The sequence below is a fragment of the Pyrgilauda ruficollis genome, unplaced genomic scaffold, assembly GCF_017590135.1.
Source record: "Pyrgilauda ruficollis isolate IOZ18807 unplaced genomic scaffold, ASM1759013v1 scaffold74, whole genome shotgun sequence".
Lineage (NCBI taxonomy): Eukaryota > Metazoa > Chordata > Aves > Passeriformes > Passeridae > Pyrgilauda > Pyrgilauda ruficollis.
In genome coordinates, this window is record NW_024529266.1 from 508,925 (window position 1) to 531,784 (window position 22,860).

General features: G+C 42.0%; 1 non-coding gene across 1 annotated transcript; it reads left to right on the forward strand.

Moving 5' to 3' along the window:
• The first annotated feature begins 21,751 nt into the window (after positions 1–21,751).
• On the forward strand, positions 21,752–21,880 carry LOC121363693. The gene has a single exon (XR_005956771.1). It is a non-coding gene; the product is annotated as a small nucleolar RNA SNORA47 (small nucleolar RNA).
• The last annotated feature ends 980 nt before the right edge of the window (positions 21,881–22,860 follow it).

The window sequence follows — 22,860 nt, forward strand, 5'->3', positions numbered from 1 at the left end:
TTCTCCCAAGCAGCACTTGGTGGTCGTTTCCTCAAAAGCAGCTAGTTCTTTGCTCGTTATTACTTCAACAACAGAACCCTCCTCCCTTGATTTATTGCTCTCCCGGAATATCTGCACAGAAAATCCCGCTTGGGTGGTCACGGCACCACCGGAAATGTTGACTCCTTGGCTTTGGAGCTCCGGGCACTAAGCACAACTCCCGGCGAAGCCGAGCTGCGCGGAGCGGGGCCGGGCAGCGGCCGCGGCTGCACTGGCGGTGGGACACATCTCCAGCCCCGCCGGCCGGAGCGGGAGAACGCCCAGAAAGTGTCAGCAGCCCTTGGCGTCGTCCCGCCAGCCCCTGACCCTCCCGGCTTCCCCTTACCTTCTTCCCCGGCCGGTTCATCCTACAAGGAGCGGAAGGGAGCGGACCCGGAGAGCTGGCGCCGCTGCCCAGGTGAGCGGGGCTGGCACGGCGGCCGCAGCGCCTTCCTCGGGGCGGCCCGCCCCCGCAGCTCCGCGCCCGGCCCCGCTCGGCTGGAAGCGCTCCAGAAAGATGAGTTTCGCCTCCAAGCCTCCCGTGGGGAAGGAGGGCAAAAAGGCTTCCCCGAGTTATCCTGCCCCACTGGCCTCCTCTTGCCCCTGCGCTGGATCATTGTTTGCCCTGATCGGGAACATTTAGTAATGGGGTAAAGTGCCCGGGGAAAGTACGGCCAACCAAGTGCTCTGAGGCTAGCATGATTCACATGGCTAAGAGTTACACAGCTCTCCTTGAGAGAGAGTAGTAAATCCACATGCAGAACTGATAGCTTGCTGCTGGAGCTTTTCAGGATCCTCCAGTAAAATCCAGCCTCACACTCGAGGAGAAAGGACACAAATTGACTGGAGTTGAGAAAGAGTAGCACAGCCATGATCTGGAGCAAATGTAAACTGCCAGAGGTGGGACTAGAAACATATTTCAAACAGCCTATATTAATCTTTGAGATATTCTAGTATACAGCATGGTCAAGGTAGGTGGAAAGCATCATCTTGGGAATGACATCTTTGGGCTTGACTCTTTCACTTTTTTGCTCTTCCTGCCATGCCTTAGAAACAGCTAATGCCTGCTTTTCCTTTTGGAGTACTGCTATTTCTGCAGAGTTCATTAATATTGTCAATGCTTTGTATAGGTAAGCAAGGCCTCAGTGAGGGAACTCTGTAAGATACTCAGGCAACACCATAAAAAAAAATACTTAGCCCCCCAAAAAAATCAAAGGCTTGCATACAAGGCAGTGGAGAGCTTGTGAATATCACAAAAGCTGAGCAACATTAAAGATAACTGGAACCTTTGGGACAGTAGTGATCAAGTCACAGCAACTGTCTAACCAAAACCACCAAAAACCCCAACTACTACACCAAATAAACCCAACACACTAAACCTGTGCAGAAAATTAGTTCCAGACAGCAGAAGCAGAACCAGCATTGATCAGCAGGTTATGTTAGATTGAGGCTAGGGACTGTGAAGATCTGCCCTATTTCCAGTGAAAAAGACACACAGTCAGCAAATACAATCCTTGAGCTCCCCAGAAATGCTAGACAGTGCACATACTGAAATGTCCTCAAAAGCAGGTCAGAACAGCCCCCTTTTTGCGGCCATACATCTGCAAGAGCTCTTGTCTGGGAGCTCATGTGACAGTGACCTTGACACTCTCTCAAGGTCCTGGTCCTGCACGGATGAGCTGGGTGGGAGGTTAGCTACAGCCTCAGCTGAGCACAGCCATAATCTTGGATACTTGGCACTGCAGCCCTGATGTCGTCTGAGAGGAGGCATAACCTTCTTTCTTCAGAACTTCTGCACAAGTGGCAGGTATCAGTCAGCCAGCTGGAAATCTCAGAATCAGCTTTGCCCAGTTATTTCAAATAACAGTCAGAGAATAAAGCATCACAGTCTGCCCTAGTACCCTGCTTCCCCACGTGGACAAATTACGGACTAATTAATTACTCTTGCCATTCTGTGCAGCCATGCTCTCTTTGTAATAAAAACCCAGAAGTATCTTACGCAACCATGGCATCACAATAAGGGCAGGATGCTCATCTGGACACAGGGGCTCCAAGGGCCCCCAGCACGAAGTTTCGGATTCAGCAACCATAGACTTTTTTGCAGTTTCCTCACAGTCCTTTCCCTGCATTTCTCCTCCATTATTTTTTAATGCAGTCCTTATGCATCACCTAAAATTTAATCTCTCTGCAGGTTTTCAGACCATCACAAGAACAAACAGAAAAAAAAATCATTAAATGTTGATGCTAAGAGCTGAAGTAAACAGATATCGAACAATACTGTCTAGTGGAGCACAGATGGATGAACAGGACACTGCCTGACAGAGATTTATCATGTGATGTGTGCTCAGAAAAGTACTCCTTGTGGCTAAGAAGGAACCATTTTTTCAGAGAGCAAACACCATTCAGGATAATTATTATTATTATTATCAATAGTTATAGATATAGTTATAGATTTACATTCCTGGTCAATTCACTGCCATTTTATATAAAATATAAAGGTGACAAAGCTGTGGGCTTTATGCTGCTTTTCAGGTGGCTGGTTCTTGGGCATCCCAGTCTCTCTTCTTGAGCCTGGACTTGAACCACAGGGGATGAAATAAAATTGCTGGTGAGGGGTGTCAGTTCAAAGATTTTCCAGCAGAATTCAGACAGTCCTCATAGCATTTGACTTTGACAGGACTGCTAACATGAGTGAAAGGCTACAGGATACTTCACTAATCCTCTTATCTATAGGCTTCAGAATGTATCAATTATTCAGTTTGCCATAGTTAATCTTTCACACTGTAATCTTTGTATGCAGTCAATTCCATAATATTTTAAGTACATATCAGCTGATGTTATAAATTGCATCAGTAGATATATACAGTAGCTTCTTGTCTTGCCTCTGGTTCATTGGTTGATAGACAATCCATTTATTGTTACACGTGGTCAGATGGAACTATTTTATTATGAATAAAAAAAAAGTAATTAAATATTAAAACAGTATAGAAATAGCACAGCAAAATCTGTAAACTACAACCTAGAAAGCCACAAACATCACACAAGGCAAATACTCATGAGGGATATTGCTTCTCTGTAGATTTAGTGCGAATCAGAAGAGAACGCTACACAACACTGAAGAAGAACTGCAGATAGTGAAATGCCCAATTCAAGGAGCCGGACTAGCAAAATCAAGTATTCTAAGATATTTTTGCCTAGAATAGGGAACATACATTTCACCACATATTTCAGATGAGCTTTTCTTACTTTCAGGTATATTTAGGACACCTAAGGACAGATCCTTTGGTCAGCATGAGGATATTGTTTGGTTCCATCATTATGCATCACAGGTGGGTCATATGGTCCACTCCTGCACTCCTGGTTCTGTAGTAAGCCACGCCACTAATAGAATCAGAGGAAGGAGACATTCTCTAATTGGGAAACAGTTTAAAGGAACTCAGTAATCCTTCACTTGCACTGTATTCTTTAAAAAAAAAAAAAAAAAAAAAAAAGGAATTGCAGAGAAAATTCATATTAAAAGTAGTGTAAAACAAAAATCTTCTCTAGCTTAAGCAAAGTTCTCTGTACTTTTGCTGTCTCCCACAAATGAACAGTAACTAATAGCTTTGGGAATTTGCTGTTGAGTATTCACTGACATAAATTTTGCTATAAAATAGTATTAGGAGTATTCATCTTAGCCATTGTAGGGAAATTCTTCTTCTCATTTTGGCAGGCTGTGTACTTACGGAGAATATCTTCCATCCTGGAAAGACATGAACATGGCTTTCAAGAGCTACAAATACTTGGCAAAATCCTGTTACTTGGCTAGGGCACAAAAGAAGGAAGCGGTATGAATCACTCTGTGCCTGTAATCTCTCAGGGTAACGCTTCAAACACAGAAACATGAATTCACTATTTTAGAGCACCCCACAGCAGGACCATGTTGTAAGCAATCCTTTGTCAAAGATGATTATTACATCACAGACTGTGTACTTGTGTGACACCCATGAATGGATGGACAGGCACAGGGCTCATGCCAGGGTAACTATGATGAATACAAACTTCACGTGAGTCACTGACATTTTAAAAACTCATCAGTTCTGGGACAAAAAACAATATACCTGTGCAAAACATGTGTTAATACGATGTTTACAAATGAATGCTTCTGCACCTGCTAGAATACAAATATTTTAACAGGTGCATTTGAAAACTCTCCAGTGTTATTGCTTAAGAAAACACTACCCAGCTCATTGTACAGAAATAATCTAATTTTTTCATCTCTTTGCAATAATGCAACGAACATGCACAAATACAATCGGTCCTGAACAACTAACGAGACAGACACAGCAGAAAGAATAATTTCTGTTGCATGTTATTACGTCTAATGCAGAGCCATTGCACCAAAATAGTGTGTACAGATGTGCAAGTCATGGCTTTCTAGAAATAGACACAGTTTAGAAAGTCTGACACTCTTTTTGGCATTTTTGCTTTCTGTTCTGCACTTAGATGAATTAGTGTAGCAAACAGAAGAATGAGTTACTCTAGGAATGACTAAAATTATTTAATCTTAGAAATACAGCAAAGGCTCCTTAGGTCCACCATTGGCAGGAAAAAAAGCCACCAAACCATTCTATTTCATGTAACATTAAAATTGCATATCCTTTGCATACAGTAGTCTCAGGGTATCTACAAATTAGTTGTAGTTCTGTCAGGCTTGGAGAAAAAATTTCCAGAGCAGGAATTGAAAACACTTCAAAAGCAGCACTTCCAAAAAAAAAAAAAAAACCCCAGAAACCACCAAACCCAAAACAACAAAAACCCATAAAGAGCATAATAAAGCATACTAATTTGTGAAGGATCTGGTGGTGGCAGAACTATACATTTCTCTCTGAGCTGCACAGTCTCTTTAGTACAACAGCTGCGATCTGCTTATTTCTGCAAGCAATGAAGATGACTTGTGTTGTCCTCCAAGAAGCATCCAAGCAGCATCTTCACTACATTCTTCCCAGCTGTGGTAGTAGGTGTGTTTAAAACATACCTGCACAAAAGGCACGGAAGTCTTTTGCACATGGCAAATGAGAGTATAAAAAACTGAGGTGTGTTCAAGGCTTAATGCTCTAAGGGCCGTAACAAAGAGGCGCAGTTACCCCTTTGCACCTCATTCCTGAAGGCAACCTGAAATTTCATAAACCTGGGGGGTTGGGTCACTAAACTGCTTGCTGCATACCAACAGTTGTACTCACAAAGTGGCAACATGATATCTGCCAAGCCAAGTCTGCCCGGTCAGGTTGCAGTCTGCAGTTCATTCAGCTTGTAGACTCCACGTGGGTATGGATGGATTGCTGGAGGGTTGGCAACCAGGTCCTACCTATCTTACCACCTTCTTTGCCATTGTGCTGGGTTGCTTTGCATGGCTGTGTAGTGCCTTTTGAGCTTATAGCTGCTGAATGTGCTCCCCTTTAAGAGACAGGATGATTTCTCACAGGTCCCCAGCCTGGAAAATCACACTACACAGACTGCAAGACCTCCAGAAGCAAAGCACTCCTCACAGAACTCACAGAAAAAGGTAAAGGTACTACACAGTTGAGTGATAACTTCTGGTGCAAGGACTGAAGTACGAACACTACCATTCTTCCACAGCTTATTTCTGGTAACAGAATTTTAACATGAGATGGTAGGTCAGAGGGCAGTGTAACCTACTTCTGGGAAACACCCCTAGAAAAACCTAGGGAAGCAAGACCATTTGCAAATCACTGTGTGCAGTGTTTACAGGCCTGTATCAATAAACCAAGTTCATAATTTTAAAATCTGACTTTAAAATGACATAATGGGTTTCTCAGTGCATTGTATGAGAGGAATTATTTTTCCATAATGGGTTATTTCAGATGCTAACAAATGCCACAACTTTAGCAAAAGAAGGAAACAAACCCCAGTAAAAAAATTGTGCTGCCTTAGTCTTATGACAGTACCCACTAATGTTTATTAAAATGTGCTTTTGCAGAGACTACCCTCCCTCAGTTTCCCTTCAAACTTCCAAATTCATCCCATTTCTTCTCCCTTCACTGTGTCTTTTCTCCCCTCTGTGAGCTTCTTCTCTCTTGCAGTTTTTGCCCTTTTGCCCTGCCTGTCTACATGGCCACACCTTTGCTTTCTATTCAAAAAAACCTTTTCCATAGCAATAATAGTTTGCAAAACTATTGCCTTCTCACACCATCTTTCTCTCACCTCCAAGATTTTGGATTATGCTGTTTGCTATCTCTATCTAATTTTCCTGTAATTAAGTGGTGACCCCTTAAATCAGCTTTCTGCTTTCCTACTAATGCATCAAACAGTTCTTTTAAAGGCTGATAATATTCCCATCTACCATAGTCCTCCATATTGCTGAAAGAGTCAATAGTGACAGTGACCATTCACTCACAGGGCAAACATGATTTCCAGTTAATTGAGCACAACCAGAAGTTGGATTCTAAATACAAAAAAGATCAATGGGAAAAAAGAAATTATCAAATAAAACCAAGAGAGAAAAATTATCCCATAGCAGTTCTACCTTCTCCTATCCGTGACCATCATCACATATTCATCCTGTCTTATGACCAAGAGTCAAAATTAAAATGATCAGAATTAAATTAATCCAGCTGCATACATACCATACACTCTGCCCATTGCAAGATCATCATCTACAGCTACTGCTGCTCTTTTACTCACATGACTCTGAAATAATACAGATCAAAAATACTGAAGGCAGATGGATGACTTTCTCATCCTTCTTTGTACAAGGAGTAGTTTAGCATCAGTTAGTACTTAATATGACCACAATTATACAGATACATTTGCTTCAGCAGGTCAGCAAAACCTCCCCGAAGAAATTATGATACCCACTTCTACATAGGACAATGAAAAAAAGAATCAGAAGTACAATCTGTTCTCAAAAGGAGTGAATTCATTGAAAATCTAAGAAAACTCCTTATCTTTGTCCCTGAAAAATTACATTCTAACCCAAGTAACTAAAAACTCTGGCTTACTCTGGAACAATTTCATCCACAATATGCCTGCAGAGTGGTATACAGCAAAGGAACTCAATTCTGTATCCACAGGCTGGTCAGGCACTTTTCTGTTTTTTTACAGTTCTTTCTTTACAGGGACCTTATCTCCTTTTCCTCACCCATCTTTAAAATTTCCAGTAGCCGACAGTCACACATACTTTTCTTGTCCTTTCAGTGCTTTCTTTCCTTCCAATCCATTAATTCCATGAATCCCCTAAAAGGTGGGCTTGGTTTTGGTTTGGGTTTTTTTTTTACTATAATCTCTCAAACCAATCTTTAGTGAAATAATGGTTCTTTACAGTTTCTAGGCCTATCTTGTAGACTGAAGCAGAAATAGGGAATAAAAATAATATTGTTTGGGTTTTCTTTGCACTATCTAGGTATGTGGTGTTCCACAGATTACTCAATTACCGCCAAAGCCTAGTTAATCTGTGAGGCTGGTTGCCAGCTGTTCAGATGTTCTGATTAGGTAAAATTTTCCTATCTGTGACCCTGGAGAGTATAGAATAGTCTACACACAAAGTTTTTGAAGTCACCACAAATACTCCCACCTGGTGGAAGTTTTTAACACAGGATAACATTACACATAACATTAGCGCAGTGATTTACTTACAGAAGAGTGGCAACACTTATCATGCATGAGGCTTATGCAAGTTCTGTGCATTTGCATAAGCTTTTTCGTACTGGTGACAAAGTGAATAGCTTTAGGACATGGAATGTCTCCTTGCGTGGGAAATGGAAGTTGGTAAGTTTGGAGAAGACATACATACTTATTTCTCAGAAGGGGACAGAGAAAGGAGTGAGCCATGTACTACAGGTTTGCTTATCTTGGTCCTGAATTCCTGGATTCTATCACATCTATTTTAATCACTTGGAAGCTGTTGTTTAATGATAATTTCATATTTGCAGAGTAGTAAGGCATGTCTGGCCATGAGGAGGGATGCAGTAACAGTATTTGTGCTGTGCTGATCATTAAAAATCAAAACAACGCCAAGATGATGGAGAACTAAGCCATTCAGCAAGAATCCCTCACCTTGCAGGAGCTCTAAATTAAGAGACATAGGCAAAACAAACAAGCAAATGATCAAACCAGCCAAAACAGGTAGGAACATGGGAATTCAAGGCACGACTAGCTGCATGGAAGCCCCAAATCCCAGAAAGGACGATGTACGAATTCCCAGTAATACTGCTGTCTGAGCACCCTCTGGTGGCCCAGAATGAGCAGCTCCAGAGACGAAAACGCGGTCCAGCAAGGGGAGGAACGCAGGAGAACGTAGCGTCTCACCGACCTTGTTCGGACAATTGATCACTGTTCGTATGCCTTCACTGGAAGACAGGAGAACAACTCAACATTCAAAACCAACTTAATTATTTATCTCCATGCATTTTGTTCCTAGCATTTGCTTAATTTTCATGTCATCTAACTAGTTAAAAACTTGCGTTAATTTAAAACTACTTTACCAATTTGTTTTAAACTAATTTTCTTTGGAATGTGAGATTAGAATCAAATAATAATTATAATAAAAAAAGACAGTATAACAATATTGGGAGGGAAATATGGAGGAAAAAGAAGTAAATTTTGAAGTGCTTTCCAATATACTGATGGCATCAAAGTATATTTTAATTTAATTGCAGAACATACTGAAGTTACTTGGTTTCCATGCAAGGCTACTCACTGTTTTGCACTTGTATTTAACCTGGAAAAATAGTAGAGTGATCTAATCTGTCGTGTTCATACATCACAGCTTTACAGTTCCATATTTTTCAGGAAAAAGTTAAACTTAATTTTACATATGGAAATATTTTTACCTATGTACAGAACATGTTTCATGTTTGCTCTTTTCTGCAATTATTTGACTTACAGTCTGTTATCAGCTGGGTTCACTGTTCATGAAATGTAAAAACAGTGTACTGTTTGTCCTGGTTTCAGCCAGGGTAGAGTTAATTTCTTCTCAGTAGCTGTGACAGTGCTGTGTTTTGGATTCCAAATGAGAATGGTGTTGATAACACACTGATGTTTTGGCTTTTTGCTAAGTCCTCTTTATCCTAAGCCAAGGACATTTTTTCTCCTTGTCTCGTGCTCTGCCAGTGAGGAGATAAAAATAAACAAACTGGGAGGGAGCGTAGCTGGAACAGGTAACCCAAAGTGCCCAAAGGGGTACCCCACATCACAGAAGGTCATGCCCTTCTGTAACCAGGGGGAGTTACTCAGAAGGGGGGCCAGTCTGGGTTTGGGAAGGGAGGTCTGGCACTGGTCATTGGGTATTGAGCAATTGCAGAGTGCAGCACTTGGTTTTTTTCCTTCTTCTTCTTCTTATTTATTATTATTTACCCTTATTAGTGTGTTTTTCTTTATTTTCAATTATTAAATTGTTCTTATCTCTACATAAATTTTATTTCAATTCTTCTCACCATTCCACCAGGATGGGAGAGGAAGAGAGAGAGCCTTGTGGGAGTGGCTGCACGGTGTTTCAAGCCCACCTGAACTTAAAAACAGTAGTAAAAGAAAAAAAAAATCATCTGAGTTAGCATGAGACCTCTCTTTCCTATGGAAATTTCATATATTTACCACATTTCTAGACCCACCAGACATTATTCCTGGAGACTTTGCCATAATAAAGGCACTTGTTAGAAAGAGTTTAACTAGTGCTGTCAGACACAAGTCCAGCTCTTATATTCTCTTACCTCTACTACAGCTTACCTAAGTAAGTATCCCTGGTTGTCCCCTGTTTCCCAGCCTGACAGCAGCAAAAAAAAAAAAAAAAAAGAAATTCATGCATCTATTGCTTGGGCTCCTATGGAAAATGACTATGTTCTCAGGCTTATGAATTGAGAAGAGAAAATAGAAAATATCTCGTGCCAGATGAAAAGCATGGAAGACAATAACCCTCCTAAATAATTTAAAAATCCAGAGCAAAACATCACTCCAAAATGGTTAAGAGCCTGGAACTTGGAGGTCTAAATGCTGGAGTATTTCAGACTGTTCACAAAAAATTTTAACTGTCCTTGCTCAGAGTCCTGAATACAGGTCCACTAAAAATGCAAATTGCCTCTTAACCAGTCACCTACTGAGAGAAAAATCAATGTGAGAATGCCAGCAGATGTGTCTAGTTACCACCTATCTTTTAGTTTCTTATCTTCTCCTTAAATACATGAGGGGAATAATTTATACCTTGATTATAAGATATGTAACAGAGGGGTCATTTAAAATCTTTGGTGGAGCATGTATTTCAGAAATACAAGCAGAGAAAAAAAATATCTTCACTACAGTTAATTACAGATAAAATGGATTTGGAAGAGAAACTACTCATATTTTAAAGGCAGCCATGAAAAATGTAATGAGAGCCAGATCCTGCACTTACCCCAGTTTTCATTGATGTAAGTCTGCTGCCTTTGAAAGACTTTCTCTCCCTTTATACTCCTCCCAGAGAGATGAGAATCAGGCCTGCAGGCTACCTGCCCACCCTTGCCATGATGATGATGGGAACGATAATGAAAAAATTAATGGACCTGGAGTCAGTATTAAAAATTGCTTGTACCTAATACTAATTTTCCTCATGGCTGTGAAGCCCTCTTTTTGATGAGAAGAAAAACAGAACAGTTACCAGCTGTTCACATAATGACAAACACTAATAAGGGAAGACATGCATGTTAATGAGCTGGGGGAGGGAAATCAGAAGGGGCACTCATCAGTGCAGCTGTCAATGCAAATCCTTCCTCTGAGTATTTTGGAAATCTGATGGCATGTCGGCATGTTACACTGGCAAATAGACTTGAGAATGAAATCAGCCCCAGCTAAGGAAAATAGCACTTCTAGAGTCTACTTTCAGCCCTGGCCAGGTGATGAGCCTGTCTTTCAGCATGCTGTTAATGGTATTAGGACAGGTATTCTCACCACATGTGTCATCTTCTAAAACATTGTTATTGCAGTCACAAATGAACAGTCCAACTGAGATGACCTCATGGGTCCAGCAGAGAACAACAAGTAAAGAGAGATGTGTGGATCAGAACTGGTGGGAGAATAAGGATGCCCTTTGTATTCTCTGGCCTGTATATCACAGAAACAAACTGAAGCTTAAAGGCTTGTCTGCATGCAGAGCTCTGGTGTCTTCTTTCAAAGAAGTGATTTCAACCTTGCAGTTTTTCCAGTGCAAAACCCAGCAAAAATCAGTTGTCCCTTAGTTTAAACCCAGTATTTTCACGAGGTTTAGGTCACAGAAGCACAGGCTTATGCTGAAATAAGCCATTCAGCCCAAAGCAAAGTTTGCATTTAGGCTTACAGTACTCTAATTAGCCCACCTCAATTATGTGAAGACAGCACTTGCTCCCAGGAGTTGTAGGTGTGACAGACATCAGGCCACCATAGGTGCTAATCCATTGCTTGGAATTCACTTCCTCTGAGTTTTCTGAAAGCAATCTGAAGAGGCATTAGATTTTTGGAGGACTTCAGCAACGTGAGTCCTGGTAGCTTTATTAGAATGTACATTTGTTCAATTTGTTCACACTGTATGATCTTGGGAGGCTAAATCATCAAAACTGAGCAATGCAGATCTCAAGAATGAGGCCAACCTTAAAGAAAACCATGCTCCAGAGCTTTTGACCTGCTGAGGATTGCTTAGCCCCGTTCACATGTGCCAATTCACACATGCACGAATTATAGTCCTACACAGCTAGAGGTAAGATTGCCAATATGAAGGACAGTGTTTCATGCAAAAGCACAACAGCTGGTGTAAAACTACATGGCTGGATCTATGCTGCTGATTTACATCTAAATCTACATTTATACATTAAAAATGCCTTCATGTTTTCAGATGTGTAAATAGGACTTGACAAAAGTTCACTTATCAGGTTTTTATTTCTCAGTAGCAGATGTGGCACTTAAATCAGTACTGCAAGCTGTTATATCATCCTCCATGTTGGGCTCAGATTGAACAGAAGCTGCCAGGGACACGTTCTTTCCTGATTAATATGAAGATAGTAATTTTCTTTTTTCTTTTTTTTACTATTATAGCTGCAAGAAAAACGTATGCTACACAGCAGTCAGCACTTCTCAGCAGGAAAAACTGAGACCAAGTACACAGAGATCTATGAAATCAGAGATGAAATGGAAAACCTGAACAAGAGACATAAATTAGAAAAATCATTTAGGAAAAAATCAATTTCCTAGTAAGTTCCACTTAGTCTCACAGAAAACACTGAAATGAAATGCAAAACAGGGAGTCCAACTCCATCAAGATATAAAGGTTGCACAGTATGGAGGTCAGTGGCACCATGTGAATTAATTTAACTCGAAAAAGTGTTCAGAAAAGTAAGTTCAGAAAAGTAAAGGTTTCTGTTGCTTTTGCAAATGCCTGAATTTGAGAGATGTACCAATAATAGGATGAGGTGCATGGTTAAAAAAGCACACTCAAACACAAGTGTTCTATAAGTTATATTTGAAGGCAGAGGGTACTTCAAGAGGTGAAATGATCTGCTGGCGACCTGACTGACTCCCTACTTAAGTGATCCAACAACATTACTAGGTTGCTCCTGTACATGCTCCCTGCAGCACACAACAGCAGTTAGAATAGGGCTGGAAGAAGCTCCTGGACATCTACCCTGGCTGCCTTCTTGGAAGCAAGGCTTTGTACAAAACAAGAACTCATTGCACAGGGACAGCTGTGCAACTTGCACATAATAAATGTGCATTCCCCCTGGAGATTCCATGGCATCCATGAAAGGGGAAAAATTTCCAAATCCAGTCATCTTGTGCTGCACACTAGACTCAATCATACTAGTTTCTTCCCTCATAAATTTGGCAGATAACTGGTTATCACCCTCTTCAACACCATGCCTGCAAACCGTTTGTCCATGCACTCTTCTCTTTTTTTTTCAAGAACTGATAAACCAAATTCTTTAGCTTGTCATCCCAACTGTGTTTTCAAGTCCTCTAGTCATTCTTGCTGTGGTCCTCCAGACTGCTTCCAACTTCTGGCACAGCAGGAGCTGACAAGACGGTATGCACAGAAAAAAGAGGTTTCTGAATGCCAAATAACTGCTTAGATTATTTAGATGAAGCTGTAAATAATCAGGAAACCCACTGCTATTCTCTTGCTGAAATCAGTCTTTCAAAAATTTCTAGCACTTCATCTACATGCAGACCAAGGCTTTCATTCTGCAGAAGCATGAGGGCAGAGATGTATAAGTCACTTTTCCAACCTGGGAAAACCCAGGTCTCGTGTCCCTCTGACCATCAGCCAAACAGGCAGCTGAACTTTCAATTGTGACTGCAATTATAAAGAGTGTTGAAACCACCAGATTTGTGATAACAGACCGTCTCCATACCTTCAGGGTTCCTCTACCTCAGCAACCTTTAACAGGCCATGTCAGGCCAGGCAGAAATATTTTCTGCTCCTGGGAGGTGTTGTGTGGATGTGCTCCTCTGTGACATTACTCTGATCATAATCTCTACTTATGTAGCCCTGGTGATAATGTCAGTGTCCTACTGAACAAGGCAATTGTAGGCCAGCGCATAGCCACAGCATGATCACTTGTGACATGAAACAACAAGGAAAATCATAGGGGAAAATTGGCACAGGAAATTTATCCAATGGGAATTGCAGTCCTCAAGGTTGATATTTCATCAGATTCTTCCATGTGTGCTGAATGCTTTATGGAAACTTTAATAGTCCAAAGAAGACTTGGACTTTCACCTCTTCTGGAAGACTGCAGCACAGTAAGACATCGACCATGTATTGATAAGAGCCTTCAAAGACTGGTTTTGTGCATCAAAGCACTAAAGCTTGTTCACTGACTTTACATATGTCAGTAACCAACATGGTGGTCTACATGGCTTCAAAAAGGGCAAATCATGCCGGACATATTTGGTGGCCTCCTACGACGGGTGGATAAGGGAATGGCATCTATCTGGACCTGTGCAAAGCATTTGATGCTTCCATGCACACCCTTGACACTACAATGGAGAGCCCTGGATTTGACAGGTTGACCATGCAGTGGATAAAGAATTGCCTGGATGCTCCTGCTCAAAGAGTTGTGGCCGATGGCCAGGAGTCTGGGTGGAGAGGAGTGCCGAGTGGTGCTCCGTGGGGGTCTGCACTAGGGCCAGGATTACGTAACATCTTTGTCAGGGACACAGCCAGTGGGATCAGGTGCACCATCAGCAGGCTGGCTGATGACACCAAGCTTTGTGGTGTCACAACTGCTTGAGGGGCCACAGTGTGCTGGAGGGGCTGCCAGCATAAGACATGAACCTGCTGGAGCAGACCCAGAGAAGGGCCACAGAACTGACCAGAGAGCTGTAGCACCTCTCTTATGTGAAAAGGATGAGAGAGTTGGGTTGTTCAGTTTGCAGAAGAGAAGGTAATGAGGAGATCTCCCAGTACCTAAGGGGGACCTCCAGGAAAGATGGGGAGGGTTTTTTATCAGTGTAATTACAGCACAAGAGGGAATGACTTTGGGTTAGGGTTTTTTTATCAGTGTAATTAGAGGATAAGGGGGAATAAAAGAGAACAGCTCATATTAGATATCAGGAAGATTCTTTACTGTGAGTGCATTGAGGCACAGGAAGAGGTTGTTCAGGGAAGCTGTGGATACCCCACTCCAGGAAGTGTTCAAGGTCAGGTTGGATGGGGCTTTGAGCAGCCTGGTCTAGCAGAAGGTTTCCTTGCCCATGGCAGGGTGTGGAACTAGGAGATCTTTAAGGTCCTTTTCAACCAAAACTGTTTTATGAACCTATGATTCTATCACCTGAAAATAGTAGGTAGCAGATGTGCTCATATTTTAAATCCTAAAAATCATTAATTCAATTGATGTCACCACTTACTGCAGCTTCTTCAGCCTCATGTTCATGCACTGGTTGTAAGTGTGCTGATGTAGAGTGCAGACCAGACAGCATGGGAATCCCAGTGATGAAACGGGTGCATCCAAGGAACGCCATGTGATTTTTGCTGTAGATCAGAAGATGTGAATAAGAGACATGACTGGGGAAACAGAAACTGAAGGCAAAAAATCTGATCCAGTTGCTTGCTTGCTACATACATTCTGTCCTGTGCAGTAAAAGCTAGGGACTCTGAGAGTAAAGAGGGCACAAGAATGTAATTATACATTAAATCATAAAGCAGGAAAACTTCATTGAGATGACAGTGGAGTTAAAGCAGTCAACAACTAGAAAGGATAGTTCTTGCATTTCTGCAGCACTTGAGGGTCTTACTGCAATGATAACAATGTTTTCTTCATGTTGATTTTCTTTGTGACATATCAATGTGCTCAGCCATGTTTTGGCTTTGGTTACTCTCTTACATTTTGAGGGTCTAGGGCTAGGAACATATTTCTGTTGTTATTAATTCTAACTTAAATTCCAAGTAACTGAATTAAACTCAGAGTGTCATCATCAAAAACACCCCAATAAACAAACAGATGCAACCATCAATGAAATAACATCATATTCTTACATAATCAACAGAAACTTACAAGTGGCAAGTAGCTGGCGAAAAAATACCGTTCTGAAAGTCTAAAGTGAAGACTGTTATCTTTGCATTAAAGGATATTTTACTCCAAATGAGCCTTATGGATTCCAAAATACACTTTGCAAAACCGTTGCTAACTGTCAATTGAGTCACTCCAACTGAAGCCATAGAAAAAATCATGCCAGTGCAGCTGTCAAGAGTTAGGTATTTCAAGGCTGTAGACTATTTTTAACAGTATGTAGAATATAAAATATGAAATTATTCAAAAGAAATATACACAATATGAAAAGTGCAGTGTTTTCAAAATAAGCAAGTATCCGGACACCTGTAACATTGCTGCAATTTGGCTGGCACTATGATAACACCAACTATTAGTGTAGCTGTCACTGCACTAATAATTTGCGATTCAACAAAATGCTTAATACAAACAGCCAGTAAATGCTTTATTTAGGTGAGCAAACATAGGGGATCTAAATCAATGACAACAGAAAGATCTTCCTTGGCTAACTGCAGTAGTGTAACATGCATAGTTTGGCAGGAGGATGGTACTGCCAAACAAGAACACCTTTTTTTTCAATTTGGGATCATGCTCCTGCAAAGTCTGACATAACAATTTTAAGTCACAAAATGAGATTAGCTCAGTTCATTAGACCATGATGCCAATAATGCCAAAGTTGGGGGTTTGATCCCCCCTTAAGTGAATGGTCTACCAGTGAATGGTAAACCATTCACTTAAGAGCTGGACTTTATAATCCTTGGATCCCTTACAACTCAGAGTATTCTGTGATTCTGTGAAATTTCTCCTCCAGCTTGAAGAGTTGGGACATATGTATATGTGTGCAGACTTCTATACTAATACTGTGTTCAGTTTGCATGGACAGGCTTTGGTAGCAGGGGAGCTAACAGAGGTGGCTGCTGTGAGAAACTACCAGAAGCTTCCACCATGTCTGACAAAGCCAGTGCCAGCTGGCTCAGAGATGGACCCACAGCTGGCCAAGGCTGGCCAATCAGAAATGATGGTAAGGTCTCTCCAACAACAGACTTAAAAAGGAGAGATTGTGCAGATGTACCAGAGCGAGAATGTGTGAGAGGAACAACTGTGCACACACCAAGGTCAGTGGAGAAGAATCCAGGCACCAGACTCGGGATTCCCCTGCAGCCCGTGGTGCAGACCATGGTGGAGCAACTGTGCCCCTGCAGCCCATGGAGACCCATGGTGGAGTAGAGATCCAACTGCAGCCCTGGGAGGAGTCCTTCATCAGGGCAGGTGAACACCTGAAAGGAGTCTGTGAAACTTGTTGGATCACAGTCCTGGCAGGGACCCATGAACCCAGAGAAGTGATCCTGCTAGAGCAGGTTTCCTGGTAGGACTTGTGTCCCTGTGGAGAACCCACACTGGAGCAGACTGTGCCTGAAGGACTGCACCCTGTGAAAAGGGACCCGTGTTGGAGCAGTTAATGGAGAACCGCTGCCTGTAGGATGGACTCACATTGGAGACATTTGTGGAGAACTGTCTCCTGTGGGAGGCACCCCACAATGGAGCAAATGAAGGACCCCTCTCCCTGTACAGTGGCAGGAACAACTTGTGATGAACTGGCTGTAACCCCTATTTCCTGTCTCCCTGCACAGGTAGGAAGTAGAGCTTGGAAAAGAGGGAGGGGTATGGGGAAGAGTTTTTAAGATTTTATCTTACTCCTCATTATCCTGCTCTGATTTTTTTAGTAAACCAAGTAACATCCTGAAGTTCAGTCTGTTTTGCCTGCAATGGTATTTGGTTAGCGACTTCTCCTTACCTCAACCCATGAATGCTTTGCTGTATTTTCTCTCCTGTCCACTGGCAGAGAGGACTGAGTGTGGCTTTGGTGGGTGCTTGACATCAAGCCAGCATCAAACCACTACTTTGTTCCTGTAAAATCTCTGTTCCTGCAAAAAAGGGTTCCTGACACAACCATTTTGATTTCTCCTCCAGCTTGAAGACCTGGGGCAGGTGTGTATTTGTGCAGAGTTCTGCACAAACATCCAAGCCATTATCTATTCAGTAACACTGGCCTGTGAGCTTCAGCAGCCAGATCCCTAGGTGATGGTGGCCAGTGTGCACTCACTGAAGTCAGGGTGAAATCCCAGTTGAGGATCCTATCCTTACATTCCAGAATCTGTAGGTTGCTCTTTTGAGCTGTTAAACCCAGGCACACTGTCTAGTGAACAGAAACTTCTTTCTTTCAAAGCAAAACAAATAAAAACTATGGTGAACAAAATGACATGACTCGTTAGTTAAAATCCCCCAAGAAAACATACTCTACCTAAATCAGCAGTGGCAGCTATTAATAATCCTGCCAGCTGTTACAGGAAGCCTTTGAAGTATACTGAAATCTCAACTTAAAGGTCTCCTGATAACACATCTACTGCAGCATTGTAAAAATGAGCCTTACACTCAGTTAAGCCTTTTTAATCTTTATTTGTAATGACTGAAATGATCTATCTAGGCTCCAACAGTTCATTAGTTTTAATGGTGGATACTGGGAATTGGCATATTACTGTAGCCAGGTGTCAGCAGTGTCTAGGGGAAAGAAAATACTTCACTGAGTGCAAGTCACAGGACAGTGAGGAAAGAGGTAAGCATCATGTCACATGTTGTAGACAGTTGTTTAAACATTTTTGTAATGCCTCACCATCACTCAAATAACTCCAAATAAACAGACATGGATTTTGCAGAAGACCTGAGGAAGAAGGAATGTAGCAGCTTGTTCATACTTCCAAAGTGTGAAAGGTTACAAGCATTAAAACCACATTCAGTTTTCACTCAACTCTGGCTGTGGCAAAATTCAACGTAAATGGGCAAGCAAGGTGCAGACTTCAATCACCATCCTAATGGCAGGGTGTCTGCAAGGTGCCACATGTACAGACACGAGGGAAAACAGGTAAAGCTGAAAGTCACAGTCATCTCTCATGTGTATTTCCCGATCAAGTCAAAGCATACAAAAAGTATCTCAGTTTGCAATAAAGCCCCACATATTGCAAATTCATCAGAAGATATATCCTTCCTTAAATACACTAAAGACAAACAGTGGATAAAGCTATTTTAGGGAACTTGTGAGCAATTTCCAAATCAAGTCTTTATTGTATAAAGGTAAAAGTCTCAAATGAAGCATTTATATGGTAAAATGAAAAATGGAATTGCTGCATTAAAAAATTATTCTTTTCAAGAGCAGACCAGTTATACCCTCCTTCTCATCAAATGCTTTAAAAAGCTCTGAACTGTTGGACAGAAGACTTGTCCACCCAGTTATGTTGTGCTCAACCTGAACAAAGAGAAGAAGGCCACTTCCAGTGGCCCCCTGGTTACCATGTTCACATTACATTGACTTTGTAGTAGATAACAACTGCTCATAGTCAAGTAACACACCCAGACAGAAGCTCTGCTCTCTTATGTCAACCACAACCAAAAACCCCCAAACCTCTTGGTCAACAGAGGTCAGAAAGTCTCTCAGAAAGACTTCCAAACAAAAAACACACCCCAGATATGCCTCAGTGGAGTTTTTCCTCCACTGTCTTCGTGGAGGATGAGTGCACCTACATTACACTGTGCAACCATCCATTAACAGACAGGTGTACGCAGACCTGCCTCTAAGCAAATCTTTGGGAACACCACAACTTTGCACAGTGTTACACAACAGAGAATGCCTCTTTAAAAACCATGTGACAACATTTAAAAAACCGAAATGGTCCACTGCTGTGCCACTTACTGATTGTATCACTTTTTTATTTTTAACCTATGCTTCTTTGCTACGCTCAGTAGAGGAATGCTGGACATGCCAGCTTGCCAAGCCATTTCCAAAGCTCTGGTTTAATCTTTACCATTAATCTTTACCATTCGCACTTATCACATGCTTATTGTTCTTGAAACTCGACCTCTGCAGGATGATGAATCCTAGCTTCTAAGGTATCTATCTGGTGAAAGGTAGAGGGGTCAGCAGATTTTTCCCTGCTGTCAAGTCTTCAACTGCCCATTCTCCTTGGGCTTTTTGTTGGTTTTCTTACTATTTTGAGTTCAATACTTCCTTCTGCTTGCCTAATATGCCTATGGCCTCTACCCATGCAATATCCAAATGCCAATCAGTTCTTCACTGTACCTTCTGTGGTAATCACAGAGTTGCAAAGCAGCTGAGGTTGGAAAGAACATCTGGTGGTCATCTTGTCCAACTCCCTGCTCAAGCAGAGCCACATAGAACTTGCTTTTTGAATACCTCTAAAAAGGGAAACATAATATTATTTCTAGTGCGTAGTTGAAGAATCAAACTGAATGATTAGGGATTTGCCAAGGAACTTATGGAACAGACACTATAATTTTGATTCACAATAAGCCTTACTCAACATCACTGGCACTTTAGACTATTCCTGCCTGGTAGTGCTACAGTCTGAGTAAAGAGGATAAAATGCTGAAAAAACAAGCCCAGTGAGCAATCTGATGAAGGTAACTCAAGTATCACATTTTTACTTACTCAGCACATTGTTTTTTATGTGTAGAAAGCAGCTACATGAAGAAATCTGATGATCTAGAGAAAAAAATAAGCCAGAAGAAACAACAAAGGAAGAAACAAAGGACTGAAGGAGGAAAACGTTGGAGGTGAACAAGTTTTTGTGCAAGACTCAGAGTGATACACATTCTAGCTTGACAATCTGCGAACTTCCCAGTCCCACGAAGTCCAGCAGCTGAGGTTTGGCCAAAGCACACCATCTGCAGTAGGAACCAGGCTTGCCTGAAGACTACAAAGGCAACATCATTGCCCTGGGACAGAAAAGGGAAGGAAGATGAACAGAGGGCCTGGGTAGCCTGAGGAGCAGGGGCTGTAAGGCTTTTCACAACAGACAGGCAGGGCATGGCAAATTTAAGAGTCAGCTCTGTGTGAATGAGGTGCTCGAGATTACTGCTCTGCTGGCTCCATTATTGGCCACACTGGCTCTTCCCGGCATCTTTCTCAAGATCGCTCCTGAGACACCACTCATTCATTCTAAGGATCATTTCTAAGTCTAAATGTTTAAAAAGTCATGTAAGTGTACTTTTAAATTACTATCTACGGCTGCCGTTTTCGTTTGTCTGCCTATCCTCTGGTAATGTGACGCATTTCCTACTCCCTTCGCTGCTCCTGAGCTGCAGAGCAGCACACCAGCGGACAGCTCGGGCACATCCCGGCGCCGTGCCTCTGCCCTGCCGGCGGGGGAAGCCCCGGGCGGCACGGGAAGCCCCGGGCGGCACCGCGCCGGCGAGGCCGCGCCGTGAGGCCGGACAAGATGGCGGCGGGGCGGAGGCTGGCGGCCGGCGCGGGGCCGGCCCCTGCGGCGGGGCGTGCTGCTGGGCGCGGCTGGCTGCGCGGCCTCCCGGGCACAGCGCGGGAAGCCAGGCCATCAGCCCCGTTTTTCCCCCTGCCCTATTAAACCAACAGCTGCAGGAGCGGCAGCATGTGTCCTGTTTGCAGCGCTGAAATGATACCAGGACACTTGGGCACGGACGGAGGAGAGCGGATGGTGCCCCGGTGCGCTGAAGGGCTGAACAAGGATCACTGCTCCTGTAAAGCTGTACGCAGGTATGTTCATCAACAGAGGCATTGCTGGATTAAAATAAGGTGAAACTCGTTTAGAAATCAGAAACTCGCTGAGAAAAAAAATCCCACGTTAAGAGATCACAGCACTTGGAAAAGATCACACAGAAAAAAATCCACTGGAATGCACTTTCAGTATGTCTTTTCGGTAACTAAGATGTTGGTTTTGACCTCTCTTCCTGCTGCCGTGGATTCATCTGCTGGCAGAAAGCTTCAGTCTTTAACTTCACACAACCTTTACACAACCAGATGCAGCAGCTTTGCTGGAACAAACACTCCAGTTTCATCCTATGCTATGTTTTGTAAAAGCAGTTCATATGCAGATAGTTCAGGGCCTTGCACACAACATTGCACTCCATGTTTTTATGCACCAGCTGGATGGTTCAGCTCTTAAGAATGTACCTACTACTTTTTATTTTATATTTCAGAAGTATGTTTGCTAAGCTGACAAAATTCACTGTGAGGACTACAGAAAACTGTTTATATAAACTGATTAATTTTATCCTTAAGAACTTTAGGATTATATGTATTCACCAATAGTATTTATATATAAAGCAAACTGCTGCAACTTGACTTTGGCTGTATAAAAAGGCAATTTGAACTTAGGAACTTATGAAGTATCATAAGCTGGGAAAGGCAACAGGATGGTTGGAGGACTGAGAAGGTAAGACAGTTAAACTTTATGCTGTATCTTACTGGTTATAGCCTCCGAAATTATAATAGTGCAATAGCAACTCATGTTCCCCTTCTGACATGAGGGAAAGCAGTACTGCATTTGCACATACGGCCTGCACACCACTGGTGGTTTTCACCTCACTCATTGTAAGAGGTCACTAAAGGATGAAAAGTCCTATTTAGTGCAATACAAGTCTTCCTACTCAATAAAGCCACACAACTGCTTGATGAGGATTACTCAGACTTACCTCCAGTTGTTTTGTTAACAATCTGTGTATTAATGGTACTGCTTTTTCCACTTCCCTAGGCAGCATCAAGAGAGAATAGGATTTGTTGCACCAACACTGAACAAGACTAAGCTTCAGCCCATTATATGGAACTGCTGAAAGAGTAAGCTGCAGTACTGAAAGCAGTCAGTCTTGACTGTGTGAGACCATGCCTCTCACAGAAGGCAAATGATGTCTTACTTCAAAAACTTCATGAAATGCAAACTTGTTGAGTCACTGTTCTTACAGCTGTTACACTTGAATAACTGGGGAGAGGGAAAGCTATGGTTCCTGCTCACACCACATTAAGGTCTATAGTTTGATTTACTTTGAAGACTACAGAAGTAAAAAGAAAAGAAAAGCAAAAACATTCTTTTAGCATACAGGGGCTTTTTCCTCCTGCTAGCAGGAAGAGGTTTCTACATAAATGGTGAACTAAAACCTAACAAGTACAGACCAGAACTTAAAGAAAAACATTTTTTTCACAGCTACAAAAAGCCTCTGAAAATGTGAAGTTGCCAATAAAAAGGAATGCAGCACCAAAATATAGCAATAATTATACTAAATTACTAAACTAAATAAAACAGCACATAATACAGCAATACTTGTATCTTATTGCAACAGCAATAATACATGTCTGTCACTAAATCAGTAGAAAACTAACTTACAAAGGCAAACAGCGACCTAATTTTAGTTATGCTGCTCCATGCACTGAGTGCGGATAATTTTATCTTTACCTCTGTCTGCAGAAGTGAGGTGTGCTTCAGGTTGTAAACTTGGGCGATTTTCATCATTTAAATAAAAGATTGGACCTTTT